The 15,336-nt window shown below is 40.2% G+C and overlaps 1 long non-coding RNA gene across 1 annotated transcript in view; it reads left to right on the top strand.

Moving 5' to 3' along the window:
* Positions 1–3,686: 3,686 nt before the first annotated feature.
* LOC123290002 (uncharacterized) overlaps positions 3,687–15,336 on the top strand; it is a 49,132-nt gene continuing 37,482 nt past the window's right edge. The window contains exon 1 of the long non-coding RNA XR_011493199.1: positions 3,687–4,261. This is a non-coding gene — a long non-coding RNA (uncharacterized lncRNA). The remainder of the gene's footprint in view (positions 4,262–15,336) is intronic.

Here is a 15,336-nt window from a genome sequence, read left to right as displayed (position 1 = left end):
TGCAGGGTTAATCAGACGATTCTCTGTCTGACCACCATGAAAATTTCTTCTTGGTATGAGTTATTTTTAGTAACACAGCAAGGATCCATAGAATAAGTTTCCATTTCTTTTTTGAGGTTCATCACATAGTTTATATTTGTTTTGCGTCAAAAGACATCCAGAAGAGTTTAGTTAAAGATGCATATTGGATTCTCATCATCTCATCTACAAATAAGATCTCTGCCACTCTTCCTTTTCCATTGCTATTTGTTTCTTCTCGGAAGGAATAGAAAGATAAAGGTACTTGGATTGACTTTGGCCATTTTATTTAATTTAACAGATTTTTCTTATCAGGGATCCTGGCACTATGTGAGCCATATTCTTTTAATGGGAGGAGCAATCATTGTCAAGGCAATTTTTCAAATATCCATGTAAGAAACCTTAAATCGATGACCTTTGTCAAGTGTCTGAGACCATAATTTGCAAACATTGATGCAATTTGATGATTTGCTAATTAATTTTTAAAACAAATATTTATTAAGCATTGTGTTTAGTGCTGTCTAGGGAAAAATGCTTAAGACTTAGTCACTATTTTATGGGCATTTAAGTGATTTAATTAGGGAAAGAAGACATTTACAAATTGACAGTTTATTAACAATGCAGGCAATAAATAATAAAAAAGACAATGATACATGAAACAATTATGTGCTATATGTGGTTTAGGCATGAGGGTCTGGCCCGGAGGGATCACTGTGGACTGGAAGGATTTAGGAAGGTTCACGGAGGTGATGCACTGTGAACAGAGCCTAGAAGGGGAGATAAGACGTGAATGTGTAAAGAAAAGAACGAAGGACATTTTTAGTCTATGTATGTGTGGTGTAGGGAGGGATGGATGGGAAAAGACTTAACTCATTTCACTCCCTGGATCCAGTACATTAGTGAGTCCTGTTGGTTTAATCTCTAAAATCTTTCTGATCTCTCCTTTCCATTTTTTTCTGCCTAATACAGACCATTCTTAATTCTGATGGACCTCCCCAGCAGCTTGACCTCCCTCCTTCTGTTTCTTCAAGCCATTCTCCATCCAGCAGTGAAATAGATCTCCCTAAAATGTAAATTGGATCACATCATGCCCCTGCTTAAAAGCTTTGAATAATTTTTTAGAGCCTTCCAGGGAGTGTATAGAACAAGAATAGAGCATTAACATTCATGGGAGTGGAAGTCAGAAACTTTGTAAAGAGAAGAGAAAGAGTATGGCCTGGGGAGGGGGAACAAGAGAGCATGAAGCCACACACAGGGAGGTATTTAAAGAAGGAAGCTAAATACCCACCAACAGGGCATTGACTAATAAATTATAATTCATGTTACATGACCATTAAGGATGCATCCTCTAATAAAGTGGTATTTAATTTTGAAGGACATTCCAATGCACAGAGTAAGTCCCCAGTCTGCAGAAATTTTATCAGTGTTGTGGATAAAGGCATGGGAAGCAGGCTGATTAAATTTTCAGGTAACCTTATAATTTGAGGAAATAATAGAACCATAGTTCAAATCATGGTTTTTGAAAAGTTTTATGATGGATTAAGTTTGACAAAAAATTAACAAGTATAAATGTGAAAAATAACAAATGTAAACAAATATAAATAAAACGTTTGTACTTAGGTCTAAGCGGGAAAGATAGATCTTCACAGAATCATATGTTCAAGATATTGAGCTAATTAAAAAGAAAATTGTGTGCATGGAGGTCAAAACTCTGCCTGCTCCTCTCTGCTCTGAAGAGGGCATAAACACGTGAACTTTACAGCCACGCTCTCTGGACACATATATCGACCTTGGTCTCTCCTTGGGTCTCTGTAGTTACTGTTCCCTCTGCCTGGAGTGTTCTTTCCCAGATGCACACACGGCTTACTCCCGGTAACTTACTCTGGTCTCTGCCCAAAGAGCCTGTCAGAGGTGTCTCCTCTCACCACCTTATTCAGAACACCACCTTCCACTTTCTATCCCTTGATCTTCTCTAGTTTCCTTGATGGTACTACTGCTGTCTGAGATTGTATTGTGTGTTCATTTGCTTATTTGTTGTCTATTTCTGTTTCTAGAGGTAAACTTATGAGTAGCCATTTGGTCTGCCTTATTCACCTTCATGTTCCTGCCTCCAAGGGGCTTCATTCTAGACTTTTAATTGGGATCAAGTGGTGAGGATTAGATATCAAATAATGGGTTGCATTGAACTTAGACATTGTCTTGCATCTTGAGAGTTTGTCTGCTCTGTACAATCATACCTTCTCTCTTTTATCACACTCACATCATTGTCAAATTGTAATGAAGTAGAACAAATGTTGTGATCTTAACAACTGGCACCAGAATTCCTTTGGTACGCCACTTGGGGTAAAGGGTGAAGAGCAGGCTCAAGCAGCAAAAACACCTTGCTAAGAATAAGACTGGAAGGAGAATTCGAAGAGCAGGCTCAAGCAGCAAAAACACCTTGCTAAGAATAAGACTGGAAGGAGGATTCGTTGTGTTTTGTGGTGGGGATGGTGGGTGACCGGGGTAGGAAGTGCAAGGAGGAGGAAGAGGAGGAAAGAGGCAAATGGAAAGAAGCTGAGGTTAGGGGAAGTCAGAGAAATGCCAGAGTTGTGGGGGGAGGGGCGGTGAGCCAGTGCCATTCAGGAACAGTTCCTTTTTCATTGCAGCTTTATTCATCCGCAAATATGTTGTGAAAATAGATTTAATTTTGTACCATCCCAGAAAGAGGAAACCAAAAGGCAAAATACTCCATGATGTTATAAGCACCTAGACATTTGTAGAAATCTTGACTTGTGCTCCAAATATCACATTTTGAGGAATTTGGGGTTCCAAGCCAAGATCTTAGGATCCTGAGAAGGCAGGAGGACAAACCGACAACTCAGTTACAAACTACAGCTTTATCATCGTTTTCAAGGGAGGGACAGAGGCACCTACCACTCTTGGCTTAATTTTTACCACTTTCTCTCCCATCTCCCAGCAAATCCTTATGCTTTTCAGTTTGCAACACACAGCACTCAGGTTTCAGTAGTGCTTCATGGAACTGCTAAGATCATCACAGGTTCTGGTGCTGGACGAGCCCAGTTCACTACTTCTTAGCTGTGTGATCTTGGATATGTTACTTAATGTCTTGGTGCTTCTTTTGCCCCATCTGTAAAATGGGGATAGTATTTCTTAGGGTTGCTATGAAGATTTGAGCTTAGGCATAATCAGTGCTACATAAGTGCTTGTTTTTATTGTTATTGTTGTTGTTGTTGTTATTATTGTTATTATATGGACAGATCAGAGAGAGTTTGAGTCTTGAAAACATAAACTGGCTAGCCCATGAAAACCGAAGACAGTGACCCATTTGGAAACAGAAGTCTGGTCTCTTCAAATTTCATTTTCCTCCTCTGAAAGGTACAATGTTATTTAGAGAGAGAGAAAAGAAATATTTATAAGCTCAGATTTTTCCTCTCATTGCAGTAAGAGGCTAAGTATCTCAAATTTTCCTGAAATCTATGGCTGAGGTACTTAAAAAAAAGTGTAGGGGGAGCATTTTTTTACCACCGGCTCTCACATTCTTTTAGGAGAAGCTTCGCGGCTGACCTTTAACTTCCCCACACCTCAGGGGACCTGATGTGGAAGGTTCTTGCAAGCCTATGCTGAGCGAGCTCTGGGAAAGGAAGGCCAGATTTGGTCACAGTGATCTCAGAGGACAGTGCCTGGACACGATATTCTGTGTGTGTGCTTGCAATCTCAGAAACAGCACGAGACTGTGGAGGCTTCACGAACTCTGAAACTTTGCTCATGAGTTGCAAGCAAAGCTGTGAGTTTTCCAAAGGTTATTTGGCCAGAAGAGGATGTCAGCACACAGAAGAAGAGACCACCACTGCTGGCCTTTCCAGTTCCAGCCGGACACCGCGGAGCACTGTTGACAACCGTGCAGGGCTCATTCTCCTTCACAGAGAGGGGCCGGGTGCGCCTCCCTGCCCAGGTCCCCAGGAGGCTCTGAGAGGGCAGAGGGGAGGGCCTTCTAATAAGGCATAAGCTGCTGGAAAGACAAACTCAAGCGCAAGCTGGGAGGATCTCACTAGACCTACAAAAGTGGAAGGAAGCTGGCCGGGTGCCTGGCGCTGTGTGACCTACGCAACGAAAGGCAGGCTGATCTTAGAATGCTCAAAGAGGAGCAACTCTCCCATGACCCTGTCCGTTTACTCCAGAGAAGAGCAGATAAGTCATTCTGCTGCCAGGGCTGAGGAGGGGCAGTTTGCATCAGGAGCAGGTAAGAGAAGAGAAAGGCAGAGTGTGTGTTCAAGGAAGAATTTAAACTGAGGTAAACCTGAGGGTAATAGGAAGAGACATTTCCTGTACTTCTGACAACTGCGTGTGTGTGTGTGTGCATGTGTGTGTGTTTCCTACGTAAGTAATAAAAATGGGACTCAGTGGAAAACACTTTTTTTGGGCGTAGGAAGGCAGATGGGCTTCTCAGGATCCCGTTACCTCATACCCTTTCAGACTTACCACTTGTGTTGAATTTGAGGCTCCTTTTTTCCAGTAACTCTTTTGTCCTCCTCTCCATTACATTCCCATGACTTATTCTTTCTAGTAACTCCAAGAACAATCTGGTTCTAGGTGAAAGAGTGCCTGGAAATTGCAGCACACACTGGCACACTTCCTCCCTCTCCATCTGGTCCAGGAAGCCACAAAGGGTCTGTGAGAAAACCCTCAACAGAGTTCTCCATGCGGCCGATCCAGGGGAGTTTGCTCTTTGCTGTTCTTCAAGTCCCCAGGGAAGAACTGAAGATCTTCCCAAGATCGTTCATGTGACGTTTGGAAATGGAGATGGCCTCCTGGCCCATGCATACCTTCAGCTTCACATTGTGACCTTTAATTAGGTGCCCTGCATTTGACCTCATCAGAGTGCCTGGTGACCTCCAGTAATCAGGCAAGGTCATCTGCCTGAAGTTCCTGAGGGTTTTCTAGGGCCTCATTGTCTATTCGGATCCTACGCCTTTTCTGTCATGGAGGGATGCAAACGAAACAGAACTCACAGACGCTGTCCCCAAGAAACTTGAGGTGAAAGTAGGATACATACAAATAATATAAGACATCTGAGCCATCGAGAAGAAAATATAAACAATCCTTGGTAATTGAAAACCTTTGTTTTTTTGTCCCAACTATAGGATTGTGGTTGAGTATCTGTCTTTTTCAACGAATGTGATTACATCCATTTCTGAAGGAGTTAATCACTTCAGTTACCCAAAGATTGTAACTAGTTTGTAGGACATATAAAGTGAGTGATAATAGTCATTTCTGCTTCACAAAATGCCAAAGAAAATAGTCATTAGATAAACAGAGCCTTTTAAATTTTCACCACTGAAACTTTCTGAGATATTAGAAGTGTTCTGGAGAGTTCCTCAATGTATTCACTTTCTACCTGAATAATTTGTCTGTTTTAAAATAGTATAGTGTTAAATCTTGACAAAATTCCCATACAAAATTATTCCTGTTTCCCTCTACTTGGTTGGCATAGGCTCAGAATTCTCCCCAAAGATTTTTACAACTTTCTAAAATATCTATCATTGAAAAAAAGGATACACATGTAGTCAACCATCATCAAAAAAGCAATCTTTGAATTGATTAGATAATCAGTGCAGGGATGCCGTGTGCATCTTTGTGCATGTACAGAGGGAGACTTCAAGCTAACAAGAAGTACATGGCTGGGGAGAGGTATAATTTGTGGGGTACTTTAATAACATTTATTATTTTGGGGAAAGATACCAAAGCTTTAAGGTTCTTGTTAAATAAAAACTCCCCAGGGCTGAGAGTGGGAGGCATGACAAGCCCTTGTCAGCCTCTACTACTTTAGTATGAATTAAGGTCCTATTTGAGCTGAAAGCAACTTGGAGACCATTTACTACATGTTCTTCACTTAATAGATGAGGAGCCCCAAACCCAGAGAGCATAAGTAATGATGCTGACAATGCTGGAGAAAAGCAATTGAAAAGGAGATGTTAAGGGAAAAGTGACCACAGCAGCATTTTGGTTAGGGCTCACCTTACTCATACATATTCATCAGGTAGATTATAGAATGCCTGCTTCCTTCACAGTTCCAAAAGCAAGTTCTTTTTTGAGGAAGATTAGCCCTTAGCTAACATCTGCCACCAATCCTCCTCTTTTTGCTGAGGAAGACTGGCCCTGAGCTAACGTCCGTGCCCATCTTCCTCTACTTTATATGTGGGATGCCTACCACAGCATGGCCTGCCAAGCGGTGCCATGTCTGCACCGGGGATCCAAACCAGCGAACCCCAGGCCGCCAAAGCGGAAGTTCGCACTTAACTGCTGAGCCACCGGCTGCCCCCTAAAAGCAAGTTCTTATTTACACCAGAGTTTCGAGGGGTCTTTATGGCCCGTAAGCATGCTTCCCTCTGTTCCTAATCCCAGCAGTGAATAGGGAGAAAATGTTTCATTGTGAAGAAATTAATAAGCCTTTAAGGATGAGCCATTGATCCCACCTCCCTGGTGAAAATAGCCCCTTGGAGCCACTGTGGCATCCGGGGCCCCAGGCAGCCGGTGTGTTTATTTCCCATTTGCTGAATTCCTGTCTCTAATGAGCTAATACAACTGGGCTGCACATAAAGCTTATTTATTTCCTTTGATAGGTTTACATACTTAAACAAAAACAAACCCCTAGGAGGACGGAAAGAACAAAGTCATGCAGCTGCTTAAAATCTTTTAATTATGACGGAAAGAATTCTTTTATTTTTAAATCAGTAAAACAAAGTTAAGTGGAAAACTGAAAGCTCATGCCTGACAAACATATTTTCCCAAACAGATTGAATGCTTTTGGATCTCAGACACTATTTCACTAGTGTTTTTAATTCATAGACTTTGAAAAATCTGGATCCAAGTAATCTTTTTCAGAAGCATTGAATTTACACCATTTGAATTTTAAATAAAAATGAGAGGCTTTTAAGGTAAAAATTATTGCTTAGGGATTACAAACAAAATCTTGAATTTCCCATTGGAGGACACTAAGAAATACAATTTTTTCAAATCAGATGAGTAAATTTATTTCAACAATGTAAATTATAGATTCATTCCCAAGGTGGCTCGCATAAATAATGTTTGGTAGAAAATATCAAAGTTCGGTGAGATTAAATTGATATGAAGTCTGTTGCACTCAAACTTTGTTTTGGTTATTAATAGACGTGAAATTAGGCAAAAAGAAATTAAAAGTTTATTTTCTCATGACTCCAGAAGGATTTCTTTGAAGATTCGTATAGTTCTTATCAGGTGCATTTAATTATTTTAAGTTCCCAATTTTATAATTAAAATATGTTAATTAGGTTTCCCTGAAGTTGTACCGTGTTAACTTGGAGAAAATGTCATAAGTCCAAAACTGTCTTAGTTTTCAGAGTAACTATCTTAAAAGAAAGCCCCTCCAGAATGTTCCCAGGACACAGTGCTCCGAGTGTGACAGAGGGACATCAAGACTCTCTAAGTTGCTGTTCCGTTTGTTCTCCAGGGCCCATTTGTACCCTGAGAGCTAAAGCAACTACTTTAAGAGAGAAAAGTCAGCCCATTCTCTATGAAATATTTGAAGTTATTTTTCAGATAAAAAGGTAAAGAGAAGTGCTCTTTTTTCAACCTAACTTCTGGAATACTGAAAAATAAAAATTATTTGATCTCAAGATTTCCATATTTCTACATTTTAATATGTTTTCTACTTAAAGAGTGGATTGTCACCCCAAATTACTTTATTCTCCATATAGCGGGGCTTTTGCTTATTCCAGAAAGCAGCCAATGTTTTGGCTGTACCTAGTTAAATTTGTTTTCTTTCTACTTTTACAGAAGCACAAGACTCAATGCTGAGGGACAGTTAAAGAATTGCAAAAAAATTTTTCCGTTTAAATTCATGACTTCATGATATGAGCCACAAAGCATATTTGACACTAGTTAAAATGTCATATTATTCAATGTACTTAAATTTTACATATTCCTCCAAATGACCCCAGTGAAATAGTGCACGCCTGTAGGCCCAGGTGCCACTGTGATAATGCAAGAAGTATTTGTTATGTTGACTCTGTTCCTACAGAAGGGCAGATTGTAAATTAACTTCACAGCCGATTTATTGAGCTCTTAGATCTATTACTCATTCGTTCAATACATTCCACAAAGATTTTGTGACAACTTTTACATATCAAGCATCATGTCACACACTGGGAACACTTTGACAGATCACACAAAAACGCCCTCAGCGTTGGGGCCTGGGGGGCACTTGGGAGCGTGTTCCGACGAGGGAGCACTGGGAAATTCAGCGTCCTTACCTGATGCAGAGGGAGAGCAATGTGTCACCTGTTTTTAGGAGATCAAGTGTGGTGCTCTTGGATACTGCACACATTACTTATTCTACTGTTGTAAAACCACAAAAAAAATCAATAATTTAATTTTACTTTCATAAGAGCCGTAGCCAAACTTGGCAGCAGCCATATCAGAGGTTCCAACGTGGAAGCAGATGTTCCTCCGGGGAATAAGGAAGAGATTCTCACTGGAGGTACAAGGGAAGAGGCAGTGTTCTGCCCCTGATCCATCTCCTGAGTCCAGATGGCCATTGGCTATACCCGGGAGTCAGTTCAGAAGCTCTCCATGGATGACAGGAGGTCCTGTGGATCCCTGCTGAAAGGAAGTCTCCACCACCTGCCTTGAAGGAGCATGATGGAAACAGAGAGCTAAGGAATAAAATCAGAGAAGGCCTGGGCACTCATAACTGGAAACTCCTGGACATTCAGAGAGCTTGGTCTACACAGAACCATTTCTTATCTCCATTCAGTAAATGTTTCCCCTTCCTAGCACAGGTTCCGGCACTTAGTAGGGGATTAATGAATTTAGGCTGAATGATTAGGTACCAGGTTCTGCTATTACCAGACACTTAGTGATATAGAACAAGAAAAAGGTAAACTCCTTCACTCAGTCACAAGAAATTAATCAGCTCAGGATTATGAACTTCTAGAAATTGAGACACAAATTTTGCTTTTTTAAAAAACTATTTCTTCCCTCCCAGGCATCTTTCCTTTCCCTTTAAACCGGCTGAATTACACAGAAGTCTTGTGAGAATCAATGAGCATGAAATGAGTTCCCTTTGATCTACGTCAGTCCCCCCTCTTTCGCCTTCTCTCCCCTACTACCTCATCACCCTCAAGTCAAATAGTTGTGGGGAAAAGAGCTCAAGATGGAGTTGCCAGAGTCCTGCTGTTTCTAGCAACGAAGGAGAAGAAAGCCCTGGCTTGCTGTTATTATGTACCAGCTATTCTAGAGTACATCCTTCCTCGCTTCTTTCCCAAGCTAGAGAGTTGGCTTCCATATTCTTTTCCATTGGTAAAATTCTGAAATATACCTGTGCCTAACTGTAATTCTATGCACTATGTTTCTATGTGATCTGGATGAAAAGAAAAAAATAGCTGTTTATTTTGAAAATCCCCAATATGTACAAAAATAAAGACAGTAGTACAGTGAATCTAATGTACCAGCTTTCAGTTTCCACAAGTATCAACGTATGTCATCTTTGTCATCTATACCTCTACCCACTACCCCTTGACAACGATTGTTTTGAAGTAAAACCCATATATCGCAATGTTTCATTTCTGTATATTTTAGTATGCATTTCCAAAAGATGAGAACGCTTGAAAAAAACTGTGATACCATTATTACATCTAAAAAATTAATAATAACTCATTAATATCACTAAACATCTACTTAGTATTCACATGTCTCCAAAAGAGTTTAAATTAGTTTCTATAGATATGTTTGAACAGGATTGAAATAAGATCCATACATTGATATTGGTGATCTATTTCCTAATTTCCTTCAATAATCTGTAGGTCCCTGCTTCATCTCTGTTTACTTGCAACTTTTTTTTATTGAGGTAAGCAGGTCATTTGTCTTGTAGATTTTCTACAAGGTCTGTATGTTTATGGATTACATACCCATGGTGGTATTATAAACATGTTCCTTGGTTCCTTATATTTTCTCTAAATTGGTAGTTGTATTTAGAAGATTGATCAGACTAAGATTTGCTTTATTTTTTTTAAACAAGACTTCCTCCCAGGTCGTGGTGTTTGCCCTCAGCAGGAGATGTGTAATGCCTGGGTTGTCTCCTTTCTTGTCAGGCTACCAGCCATTGACGAGTATTGCCTAGATCTATTCTTATCCTAGAAATTGCAAAATGGTACAATTATAATTTTTCATTTACTCTTCACTTATTAGCTGGAAAACTTCTATAAAGAGAAACTTACCTTTGTTGATTTTTGAGTCATCTTGAAGAATGGATTGTATAGAAAAGGCAGGAGAAATGGCTTTTCCCTTGATTGACCAGTTTTCAAAATAAAGAGTGGTTCCTTCTGATCTTCCAAAGATAACCAGTGCATTTTCCAAGTATAAACTTATGGGTTTAATTTAACTTATTTACTAAATTTTAATCCATTTCAGTTATAATCTTCATTGATATTCAAATCAACTTATTTATGTCCAGTGGGTGCTTTTGTTACAACCCTAGGAATCAATGATAACTTCTTTGTTTTCTGTTTTGACCAGAGAATAAATATTTTGGGCTTAGCAGGCCATAAGCTCTCTTTTGCAATTACCATGAACAGTATGTGAGTGATTGAGTGTGGCTGTCTTCTATAAACATCACGCCCACAAGACATTTTTTGTGGACCCTGTCCTAAAGTGTAAAAACCTATATTCTAAGAAAAAAATTCAAAGCAAATGCACATCGTTAAGTACATTTAATCCTTGCTCTTTCCCTTCACCCTATCAAAATGCGTTTCTGTTTAATAGTCTGAAAAGGAAAAAAGGCAAGTGTGGCAAAGTAGAGATGGTGTGAATGGTAGGGGGCTATGGCACTGATTTGATGAGATAATGCTAACTTCTTATTGCAATTAAAAACATATTTTATATGTGTTTATACACTATATATATGTATAATACATTCATAAGACATTTTTATACTTACATACATAGAGTACATAGAGAATATCTCTATGTACCTACATGTACCTGTATGTACGTATGTAAATATTTTGAGTTGCTTGGCGGAATGCTAACTAGTTTTATAACTATGGGGCAGTATTCAATCTGGTCATGTTAAAAGCCCTCTAGCAAGACCTTCTTAGGAGTGGCTGATGTCACTGTTGGTAGAGTCCAGGAATCTCAGGCTTGGATGAGTTCTCAGTTTATCTAGCATGGTCCTTCCTGTTGTGTGACTTCTTCTATATATCATCCAGCAACCAGCCGTGCAGACTCTTTTGGTCCATTCATCCATCTAATGATAAGAGGCTCGCTTCCTCCTTGAATGATTCTTCAAATGATTTTCTTTGTGTTAAGTCCACATCTGTATCTCCTCCCATCACTCCTATAAGGAAGTCATTCCCAACTCCCTAGCTTGGTCGAATTCCTCTATTACATGCTTTGCTATGACCTGCCCCTCTTCTGTGTAGAATTTTTTAGACCTCATTTGAGAGGGTGTTGGATAGTTACTATTCCTGTATTAGACTTTAAGCTTCAAGAGGGCAGGGACTATGTGTGTTTTAATTCACTTTGTACACCAAATATCTAGCACATAGCAGAGTCTCAAGAAATACTTGTCAAATGAATGAATTGGTTCTTATTTTTTCCCTCTATAGTTATATAGAATAAGTACAACCCTTTGAAATATCATACTCCTGTTAAATCTTATTTTTCCTAGGGTAAACATCTAAGGCTCGTCAACAATTCCTCCCATTGCATAGCTCTTCATTTGTTTGTTACTGCAGTTGCTTTCCTGTTAACAGATTCCAGTGGGGCACTCAAAACTCATCAATAGTCCAGATGCACCTTGACCAGATTAAGGTTGGAGTGGGACCATCATGTCCTTGTTGCAGAGACTGAAATCGCCTTTAGCATTTGGTAACAACATTGCATGATGTTGATTCAAATGATGCATTAAAAATATTGTCCCCTTGGTTTTTTATTTCTGAGTGTTTACTGAATCCATTGGCAGTTAACACTATCAGAATGTTTGATTTATTCAAATTCACTGTATTCCCAGTTTTTTCCTCATACTATTGGTTTAAATGTGTCCTGCTTACCATATATTTTTTATATTGAAAGCCTATGTGTGTGATCCAAGAGGAGCACAACTGAATGTAAATAAATTTCTATTCTTCATCAAACAACCTTAAAATTCAGAGGGTTCCTCTATATTTATTGCCGGGCAAACTTCTTCCCAAATGACTTCTCTCCCTCACCTCACCCTTGCAAGAACGTGGCACTTTAGCTGGTTAGGAGTTGATCTTTGCATAGTATATTCTTTTAGGAGCTCATTTTCAATATTTTTTGGTTTCTAAATGCCTATCAACCTGCCATGTCTGATCCGATCCCTGTTTTGGGCAGTGTTCCAGATGACAGCAGCAGTTTATCAGTTTCCATGCCCTGATAAATGCCACGCTCCACTCCAGCAAAGCTACTATTTCTGTGGGATTTGCAGTGGTAATTGAATGTCTGGATTAGGCATCTGCTCTCACGAATTCCTTCCTTGGAATACATTCAGCAACTGTCTAACCTCATCTCTCTCACGAGCAACATAGGCCTGGAACATTGTGATCTCTCTTATTAAGAAAAGACACAAGGAGCTTGGGACCTGCCGCTCTGAGAGATTCCAGACCAGCCAGGGCTCTGGCGAATAGCTGACCCAGGAATAAATGCTGGCCAACCCTTTCCCTTCTAGGGTGTGGGTGCAACTGATTTCCTTTCATGTGAGGAGGACAGAAGGCACTGAATTACAGATTTCCTCTCTGCCCTTATCATAATCTTTCACTGGCACCACAGTTGTGAGTATAAACATGCAGGATAGAAAATCCTAGTGATGTAGGATAATTTTTTTTCAACTTTAGAACACAGAGAGAAGTTTACTGCTCCTGCTCTCTTCTCTCCCTTCTTTCTGGTCATCTCAGATGCCTCTACAATGTCTGTGGCATCTTTGTTCAGTGGACTCGCAAACCTTGTTTTCTTTCCCAAGCTTTAAGTCCAAGAATTTCATTGCTTGTTGAACATTTCCAACTGGAGTTTTAAATGTTTCCTCAAACCGAACATATCCAAAACCAAAGTCATCAACTTTCTATCCAAATTCTTTCAAAATCTCATCTTTCGGTTAACACGAATACTAGTTATCTACTTCTTCAGACTCAACATCTCAGTCTTCCTCGCCACCTCTTCATTCTCAAATGTCCGTACATCCTGTGGTCCACAATGTTGAAATGCCTCTTACTTGCTTCCTCACCTCAAACTCTTGAACCTTCAATCCATTGCATAGACTGAAATCTTTCTAAAGCGTGACCACTAGACTAGAAGACCCACAAAGTCGGGGACCATTATTTTTATGTACGTGGCTGTGTTCCTCACAAAGAGAACTGGGCTGGGGACTCAAAAACGTTTCTAAAGTGACTGACAAACTCCACAAATTTCCACGTGACGTGATTGCATGCTGAGGAACTCCCTATCTTGATATTCAAGGTGTTGCGTGATTTAGCCCTATTCTGTTACTCAAAATAAAAGCAATTCCCCCAAATGACAAATCTAAGGATGAATAAAATTTCTAAACAATTTGCTCCATTAAAACTAATGATAGGGGCTGGCCCGGTGGTGCAGCGGTTAGGTTCACACGTTTTGCTTCTCGGTGGCCCAGGGTTTGCCGCTTCGGATCCCGGGTGCGGGCATGGCACCGCTTGGGAAAAGCCGTGCTGTGTTAGGCGTCCCACATATAGAGTAGAGGAAGAGAGGCATGGCTGTTAGCTCAGGGCCAGTCTTCCTCTGCAAAAAGAGGAGGATTGGCAGTTTTTAGCTCAGGGTTAATCTTCCTCAAAAAAAAAGTAACTATAATTGTTTTTTTATTAACAAAGAAGTCTGCCACAAAAGGCAGTAACTTTAGTTTCCCATTGCCTAGACGTAGTGATGAGCTTAAAAAAGGAGAAGAAAAGAGTATCATGACATCATTCGGACCATTTATAGAGAAGGTACAGTTTTAATTTGGAACTAATCCAGGATACAGTCAAATTGGGAAACTCTTTTCATGGTTTTGAAATAGTGGAAATCCTATAATTTTGAATAATTTAATGGGTCAAATTTACTTAGCATTCAATAAGAAGAAATTGAGGCCTATTTTGAGGTTTACTCATTTACATACAGTTTAGCTCCACGAGGGTGTATGTATGTATTTATTTATTGATTGATTCCTGGATGTTCTTGTTCGTAGAAGAGATGATCTCCTTAAAACTGGTTTTTTGAGGTATGATGTAAAATGATGGGAACGGAGGGCAAAATGTAAAAGGAGAAGTAGAAGGGAGCCATGTGAGGGAGGACACCTTTGGCACAGCTGTTAGCTAATTAGTTGAGCTTTGGAATAGCAGGAAACAGCAGCAGCAAATGAAGCAATTTAGCCCGGAGAGCTGGTTTCACAAATGGGCAGCGAAAGCGGGTGCCCATTCGCTGTGCGGTCAGAGGCGTCAAGGAGTCTATTCCACAACATGTCAGCTAGTGACTGCCTGGCATTTTAGATTTACAGTACAATCATTTGGCTTAAAATTTTCTTTCCTCTTTCTGTGGAATTACTCCTGGGTTAGGGAGACGTCACTCTTCTGCAGTCGTTCATAGTTCATGGTGCTTACGTCTGCAGCCTGTTCTTCCAAGGCAAGGAAGGGAAGGAGCACACTGGGCTGTAAACACATACCTGGGGCACTTTCAAGTTGGGAAAGGAGGTGACACTTAAACTTCACAATTTTAACAAGGGCTACTGACTATCCACTCATTCATTCCATAAATAATGTTTGAACACTAGAGGGGTCTTTATTGAGCAATGTTTCACGCAGGCGAGGTGTAAACTCCTACAGTGGATATAAATGTGTCTTAGGGTAAAGACACCAGTGATGTAGAGGGCAGAGAGTGACAAAGTGCTTTGATCGAGGGGTCTGAGGCAAGGCCCAAGGAACAAGTATTTTAGCCAGTTCACCTCTTGCTGAGGCCTCTCCAGTATTTTCTTTTTTCCCTACCAGGGCTCAAACTTGCCTTCAGAGGCTGTACTTAGAGTTCATATCACGGAGGTGGGGTGTGTGTGTGAGTGTGTGTGTAAGTGCAAGACTGATGGTCATATACAATCTGTTCATTCATTGAACAAATATTTCTAGAGCAACTGTCACGTGCAGGCTCGTGGTTGGGGCACAAATCTGGTGGCTTCTTAAGAAAGAGCCTTAATCTAGCAGACAAGACAAATATGAGCAGGTAACCACATGTGTGATGGGTGCTATAAAATGGTGTGCCATGAAT

This window comes from Equus asinus, chromosome 12 (assembly GCF_041296235.1).
Source record: "Equus asinus isolate D_3611 breed Donkey chromosome 12, EquAss-T2T_v2, whole genome shotgun sequence".
Taxonomy (NCBI): domain Eukaryota; kingdom Metazoa; phylum Chordata; class Mammalia; order Perissodactyla; family Equidae; genus Equus; species Equus asinus.
This window is presented reverse-complemented; position numbering and strand designations above follow the sequence as displayed.